The sequence below is a fragment of the Dermacentor silvarum genome, chromosome 2 (genome assembly GCF_013339745.2).
Source record: "Dermacentor silvarum isolate Dsil-2018 chromosome 2, BIME_Dsil_1.4, whole genome shotgun sequence".
Taxonomy (NCBI): domain Eukaryota; kingdom Metazoa; phylum Arthropoda; class Arachnida; order Ixodida; family Ixodidae; genus Dermacentor; species Dermacentor silvarum.
The window spans coordinates 85883590-85891834 of record NC_051155.1 but is presented as its reverse complement, the minus strand read 5'-3'; the positions used below and the strand labels follow the sequence as shown (position 1 = coordinate 85891834).

Sequence of the window (8245 nt, the reverse complement as noted above, 5' to 3'; positions counted from 1 at the left end):
ATTTTGCAAAGAGTTGCAGTTCAAACGGAACAACCTTCTAGCAGGGCGTGCATCGGATCATAAAGCGTCTGTCAAGATTTTTCGCGAGAAGTGGTTGCTTTTGGGACCAGCACAGACCTAGAATTGATACCACATTGTGCTGAATGCTCAGTGAAGCTTTTCTTTGAACGATTTTTCAAGTTGCAACAACTGCTTTCATATTGACACTGGGTACGCAAAGAACACTCTATCTCATAGTGGAAGCGAGAAAATTCACATGTTGCAACCATACAAGTCCTACATGCGAAGCGGACATTCTTGCTGAAAGATTCCTTGAATCCTGCTATGTTGTGGCATGCCAGGGAGTCTCCAGAGTATGCCAACAGGTACCCAAAAATGTTTCTTTGCTATGCATTGTTTGAAGGTCACAGCCAGTTTGTAGCTTATTCACAGTAGAAAAAAAGTCACTAAGGAGCTTTGCCTTTGCATCCATTGACTTCAAGTCCTTTGAGTTTCCTACAGCCAGTAAAAAATATTACTCAGTTTCGACCTCTCCGATGCCTTAATATTTACAAATGACACATAAAAAACTGTTAGTTTACCTCTAGAGCCTCTTTTCATGCCAATCGGATTGGCCAACTCGATATCGTCACAGTAAAGTAACATCACAATAAATTTTCATCATGGGAACTGCCAACGGGATGTGTCTGAAATCTCGTGCCATCAGTGAAATCCTTGAGGAGGTCACTGCTTGAGATGTCCAATTTGGACTTGAAGCAATGGAGAAAATATGGGTGGTGCAGCAGATTTTCACGCAGGCTTTTAAGAGGAATAATATAGCCTTTACTCCCACAATCAAGAGTTACCTCTACTGGAGCCACATATATTCCTTCGGAACAATAAAGTGCCTTCCTTGCACTGGAATTATGAAGAGCTGAAACATCAAGCGCAACGCCGGCAGCTGCCAAGATATTTGCAACTCCTGTACTACTGCGTCTACAGCTACTTTCGTACAGCGATGTTGTGACTCCAGTTGCCGAGCCAAGCATGACAGTTGGTAATCAATTGAGGGCTTGAAGCCTGTGTCTCTGCAGTACTAATGTCTGTGTTAGCCTCGACGGTCAATTGATTAACTGAACTAGTTTTCGCATCCATCACGTATGAGGCACACAAAGACTGGCTACTAGCCTGAGTACTAGACATTTCCAAGTCAAGCGTATTTACAGGTATTAATCTGTTATCAACAGCAGATGATGAGCAAGATTTTTCTATGTGATCCTTGTAGTGTTTCACGTGGGCATACCGCATGTGACATATGGTACATTTTAGTGTGACTTTGTTCATGTGTACATATTTCGTGTGACGTAGAAAGCCATAGAGGTATCTTGTGGTGAATTGGCACGCACTGCAGACGTGCTTCCTAACCTGGCTTTTCGTAGGTAGCAGTGGCAGATCATTGGTGCTTCTTGTAGGTGGCAAGGACAGGTCATTGGCGCTTCTCGAAGGCAGCAAGGACAGGTCCTGGTGCTTGTATTAGGCAGCAGCGACGGATCATTTGTGCTTCTTGTAGGCAGAAGGGACAAGTCATTGGCGCGTTGTAAGCTGCTGCTCTCAACTGTTTCACCAGGAGCTGTGGTACATAAGTCTGCATTTGCTGTAAACAACAAAGTAGGTTATTTAAATGCATATGCTGGTTTCAGACTACTTGAACAAAATCTAACAATACGTACATGTTAAAAATATGGATAAAGCGCCAGTTTACTGATTAAGAATAACAAATATCACTAAAGAGCCAGGTACAGCTACATTTAATTAAACGTCAGCAAATTTAATGCATCAAGTATACTTGGCTCATCAAACCATTAGGTTGTTGAGGTAGGCTAACCCTCAAGCTTTCTTCAAAATTCATACCTGTCCACTAAGAGCACACTACCCCGCTCCCTTTTATATGGAGTCATATAACATACATCAAGACTGGAAAGTGGTGCATATGTCCAACAACAGCACAGCACTGGGACACAGTCAACAGCAACAAACTGTACAACAAACAAGCATATTGCTCACTTGTTGAACAGCAATCAGAAAACTTTGAGGTGAGCCAAAGCAGGAGTTCTAACAAACAAAAATTGAACTAACTTAAACAGTGAGGCATTTCTAAAAGATATATATCATCAGAAAAATATGTTTAAGTTATTTTCAGTTTAACCCATCTGCCATTGCATTCACACAGTAAGAACTAGTCAAGATATTTCCATATTCATACCACAGTTTCCTCCAGAATCTTGTGGTTCAGAAGCTTCAGAAGCATCTGTGCCGCGAACATGCCAGTCCCCAGTCCAAGGAGTGCTATCTGAAAGAAAATTTGACAGTGAGTGATAATACATGTTTATATTTGACAGCTGTCCAACCTTTTGAGCAACCAGGTAGCGAGGAATTTGCCATCTCGTAGTGGCCCCGCACACCATGAGCAACCTGACCTGAAGAAAATTTCAGAATTCATGCTTCATTAAACACCAAAGACAGAGCAAAGATTTGGGTATAAATTTCTAGTGCACTAACCATTATGTTCTTCCCAAGAACCACTGTGATTTTCTGTTTTTGCATATGTCTCTTGTGTGGTCACTATAGTAAGGCAAGAAAATACCAACATCAGTTACTCGTAAGAGATTGTGAGCATATGGAAACCAAAAATGCGACATACCAGCAGCAACTGTATACGACGTTGCGACAGCCCTTCTGATCGACATTACAGCATTTTTTTAATACTTTGAGGTCACTGTGTACTATACAATTTCTTTCTGTAACGATTTTTACTTGTAAAACGCCTCGGGAGAATTTTGGAAGTTTAACATATTTGTTTCCAGTAATTCCGAAAGACAGTGCCACCTTATCCCACATTCTGCTACGAGCGACTGCTCCCCGAGAATCTTGGCGGCAGCACGTTGGTGATATACAGTGTTTTTAATGGGACTCGAATTTTGTCAAGAATTCAGGATGCTTTCAAGAATTTCCAAGCATCGCTGATAAATTCGGGAGCATTGTGGACACTAAGCAGGAATTAAAAATGGAACTAGTAATAAACTGCTCACTTTTTTTCTGTGTTTAGAGCATTTCAACATATATAGTCCCATCACATGCTGGCCCAATGGTTAAATTTCAGCTATAACTTTTATACTGGGTGCCAGGTGCCTAGTAAGCGTTCTGTTAGGCGTGCCTGTAAGCCAAAACTTAGTGCAAAAAAAACGCCGATGGCATGTCTGCTGCGGCCAGTAAGCTTTCACAGCCGATATTGAACCTCGGATCTAGCTTGCACTAGGACTGCGCTCCAATTATCTCAGCAAAACGTCGCCCGCAAATAAACATTATAAAATGAAATTTACATTATTAGGCAACTAAGTATTGTCATTCAATGCTTGCTTAATGTGCACTATGAAATCCAAGTTATCGACGATGCTCAGAGTCGTATCGCACGTTCACTTTTTCATTAAATGCCAGACCCACTGAAATCAGCCTGTAGAAACACTGCTCAGCCCAAAAAGCATGAACGTTGCCTATTATAACAGATGCTGTAAAACACACAGGAAACAGCTTTTCTATGTGTATTAGTATATATTTATTTTGGACAAAATTGGCTTCATATACTCACTGGTATCGATAGTCACCGCTTGGCTGGAGTTTGGCACATTAGAAACATCATTACCAGCTACAGCTGGTTCCACAGACCCTGTCAAACATTAAATTTATCTGCTTATTTCTTCACACAGAAGGGCATGTACAGTGCTCACGGATTAAAATGCGACACTGCAAGCGCATGGCCGCTCATGTATGCAGCGTTGCCTGTGGAAGCACGATCTTGCATTGCGGTATACCGCTACACTGTACGTTGGCGCTGCGGAAAACCACAGTCCCGCTCATTGGCAACCGGAAGCAGTAAGCCCACGCTCAAACCACGCTCACTCTCATGGTAAATACCACAATGCAACGTGTTCCTTCCAGGGGTTGCGCTGCATGTACCGGCGGCCACAAGCTCGCTATGTCGCATTTCAATCTGTGAGCACTACATGCAAGGCAATTAGAATATAATGCAGAAGTGTGGTTAGTACGCTGGTATAGGATTTTACAGGTATTCATAAGCACAATTACTTTGTCAACAAAGCTTTTGTTAACATGTTTTGTAAGCGTCCAAGTGATTACAAGCATGCCCATGGTAATATACAATGTTGCGGTCATGAATTTACCTACCATCTGCAAAAAGTTATTGTACTGCAATACAAATAAACCAATATAATAAAAGGGCGACGTTCTGCGATTTTGCAAAATGACGTGCATCCGTACAACTCAACTAAAAAGAATTCTGTAGGAACTTCACTGGAGTTTAGGCATTTGGAAGCATGGTGCCACTTGCTCATCCTCATTGTGCTCTACTGACCATCGCTTGACTACAACTGACCATCACTTGAGCTTTGCTTAATCAGTACTGACCATTGGTTCAATACGCCACACGGAAAATATCGGGGTTCAAACACTATATGCATCGGAGGTCGAGAGTTCGATACCCTGCATGCTTGGAAGGTTTGGGGTACCAGTTTTTTTCTGCTTCGGAGGTCAAGGGTTCGACAGCCTGCGTACTTGGAAGGTTGAGGGTTCGAGCCCCGACATGCTTTGTAGGTTGTGTGCATGAGTCGTTATTTACTATATACCACTATACAGGGTGTTTTTTTTTTTTAGCTTCACCAAACTTTTTAAATTAGAAAAATATAAATCTTGGTCACGTTATGTTTACCATTCGAGTGTACGGATTGGCGGCCTCTAGATACAGAGCAGTTACCGCACTTACGTGCGTAATTAGCGAAGTTACGATAATTAACTTTCTAATTATCAACAATAGGTGGCTACAGCAAATGAGTACCTTGGGGCCCGTCCTCGACACTACCTATCCCAATGATCAAATTTGGAATAGCGGAGTTCATGTGGGAGCTACGCGAACAATTATTTCCCCTTGGCAGGCTCCTTGAAACCGAAACTGGCCGCGAAAAGAGCGTCTGTGTCGACGATGTCGCCGCCCCCCAGCCTTTCGTCACGTCTCCGAAGTCAGCGCCGGTCCGGCCGCGCGAGCAGGTTGCGTAATCTCTTTGCTGTCTGCGGCGTTGGCCTGGCGCTTCAATGCCCGCGGGCCGCCAAATTTACTTCGTCATTCCGTCGGGCGCCACGTTGCGCTGTAGCGCCAACCCCGCTCCTTGGGCTTTTAGATACTGCAGGCACAACGTCATATCAGTCTGTAGCGTCGACTGCGAACGCCGCAGACAGCAAAGAGCTAACGCAAGCTGCTCGCGGGGCCGGACCAGCGCTGACTTCGGAGACGTGACGAAAGGCTGGGGGGCGGCGACATCGACGACACAGACGCTCTTTTCGCGGCCAGTTTCGGTTTCAAGGAGCCTGCCAAGGGGAAATAATTGTTCGCGTAGCTCCCACATGAACTCCGCTATTCCAAATTTGATCATTGGGATAGGTAGTGTCGAGGACGGGCCCCAAAGTATACTCATTTGCTGTAGCCACCTATTGTTCATAATTAGAAAGTTACTTATCGTAACTTCGCTAATTACGCACGTAAGTGCGGAAATTGCTCTGTATCTAGAGGCCGCCAATCCGTACACTCGAATGGTAAACATAACGTGACCAATATTTATATTTTTCTAACCTAAAAAATTTGGAGCAGCTAAAAAAAACACCCTGTATGTATCCTATGTATTTCCTATGAAGCTCTGTGTATTCCTATGGGAAAGGCGTTAAGTTACGGACATATTTGTTGGGGAAGTAGCCGAACAATGCTCACGCATTAAAAGCGAACGCCACAGGCAGCGATCGGCAACACCGCGTGCAAGCCACTTGAGAGTAAAATCAAGTAAAGGCACGTTCACGTTAGCGGTAAATATCCCTTAACGGCAAACCGGCCTCCAGTGCCGTAGAACGTCTGCCGCGCGAGAGGTGTCCAATTGTAGACGGAAATTCGGCCGGGGCCCCGGCCGCCGCCAAAGCCACCTTGCCGCCGCCCGACCGACGGGCCAATCGACGACCGCGAACCTGCGCGCCCCCGCCACCGGCAACGCAAACATCGGCTGCAGCTTCTGTTCCACGCAAATCCCCGCAAAATAATTTCCACTACGTAAAGTGATGCATACATTGTACACGTTACGAAAAACGATATCCACTGTCAAACGTTAAACACGAACGAGAGCTCCGATACCTGTCCAGCTCAGCTGCACTGCACGGCTTACCGACGGGAGACGACGGGCGCGGCTGTGCTCGCATCGCTGCCGACGGCGCCGCTAATATTAGCGTATTTTCTGCATTGTCTATAATTATTGCGAAGAGCGACAGCAGCGGTATGAAATATTGCGGCTTGTGAGCGTCGGTGATTCATTCCGAAGCGCCATCAGCTTTAGCTTTGAGGTGAACCGGAAAAGGCCTAGCGACGATATCGGCGCCGCCGAACGATGAGCAGCGGTATATAGGCTGCCGTCGTTGCCAGAACGACCACTCCTCGGTCGCGATTGATCACTTCGCTGTACGGCTGCCGCACAAATGGGTCCCGGTCACATCCTATGGTCACATCCTCTCTACGGCAAGTAAATCTCGCCGTTCGCGAGGAAAGCCGCCATCGAACGGCGGCCCGCGAACGCGCAGCGGGCTGCCGTGCCGGTAACGTGAACGAGCCTTAAAGCTTTTTTTTAGCATAACACGGATGCGTTTCCGCGCAAATCGCTGCTTACCCCTTTGCTTTCTCTTTTTCACGTCCTTCCCCTCTAATGAAAGAAAAGCTGCAGCCTAGTTATATACCGAATACAGACAAACCAGCACAATGCAAGAACACTTACCGAGTTCGTCTAATTTTCCATGCGATCCGGGGCAGTGATCACAGTAGTCACAGCGAATGTTCGCCGACCTCAGAACACTGTATCGCTCACAGTCACAAAATGACTCCTTGCAGCGACCGCGCGCTATCCCAAATAAGTCCCGGTTTGTCAATGCCATTGTCCCCGACAAAATTGGCGCGAAAACAGCAACGAAACACGCATGCACAGCTCACAACGCCATGTTTGCATCTACGTCCCGTCATGCAATGCTGGAACTATATAAGGAAACGCAGAGAGATGGCATAAGAACATGGCCGCTGCTTCTGCAGTGAAGTACAGTAACTGAAGCACGATTCGGACATTCAGATCCGGCGGCACATATTCAAACAAAAACGGGTTCGTTGAGGGTAAAACAAAAACACAAATTTATGGACATAGTGCGCTCTTAGAAACAATGTTGCCGCATTGAACACAATCATTCTTTATAGCCTTCATGGGGGTATAAACTTCAGACAACTGTATCTTTCATCAGTCTACACGGCTCCGCGGTAGTGGAGTGGCTGTATGCGGCTTTTCCGTGCTGGGTTTGCTGCGCTGACATGCATTGGCCCGTTGGACCAACCGTGTTGCTGCTGTACAATATAGCGAAATGTGGCGTGTTGCACACGTTTACTCGTACCGGTGCTGAGTGCACAATCAATAATGGGAGAAACGTGCCAAGCCTTTTAATGATTGCATTTTGTTTGCATCAATTTCGCACCTCGGCTGCAGAGATGGTTTGCTAAAAATGCTCAATTAAGATACATTCCGTTGGGGCAACACTTACTAAATTCTTTGGGCGCTTTCTAGGCAACGACGCATTGCTCTAGATGGTTGTAATATGAGGAAAACGTTGGTACATCAGTCTGCGATTGAGCTTGCTCCATGAATGCGCCCAACCAAATTCGCACTGAGTAAACACGGCAAAAGGGCCTTCCAGGTTCCCACCATATAATAATAATCATGCTTCTTTTTCCTCGCCTCATGAAGAAGGCAGAAGTGCCAGAGGAGCATTACTTTGCCACGAGATAAACTAAACATACGTCAAAAGTGCTCCCCAATCCGTGAATGTGAGACTCATAACAAACACTTGCGGCGGCGTGTGTCGGCAGCGGCATGCGGCGGCAACGAGATAGCTTTCTGCAGGACACATGTAGGGCCCGTGAAAAGCGCTAATTGTATATAATATTTGCTCATTCGGTGATTACTTCCGGCAAGAATCGTCATTATTCTTGCAGAACATTCTTTTCCCGCGGCGTATACTTCCGATATGTGGCTCTGCCGGCTCAATGAGTAATTTGCTCCCATGCAAAATTTGCGACTGAACACCCGTACACAGGCTTATCAAGTGGATCAACAACGTGTGCATGCAG

General features: G+C 45.6%; 1 long non-coding RNA gene across 1 annotated transcript; it reads right to left on the bottom strand.

Annotated features, from left to right (window-relative positions):
• Nucleotides 1–1505: 1505 nt before the first annotated feature.
• LOC119440199 (uncharacterized) lies at nt 1506–8014 on the bottom strand. Its single transcript, XR_007465534.1, has 5 exons — nt 3626–8014; nt 2539–2601; nt 2388–2456; nt 2243–2329; nt 1506–1633 (listed from the first exon to the last, which is right to left on the bottom strand). It is a non-coding gene; the product is annotated as an uncharacterized LOC119440199 (long non-coding RNA).
• Between the last annotated feature and the right edge of the window lie 231 nt (nt 8015–8245).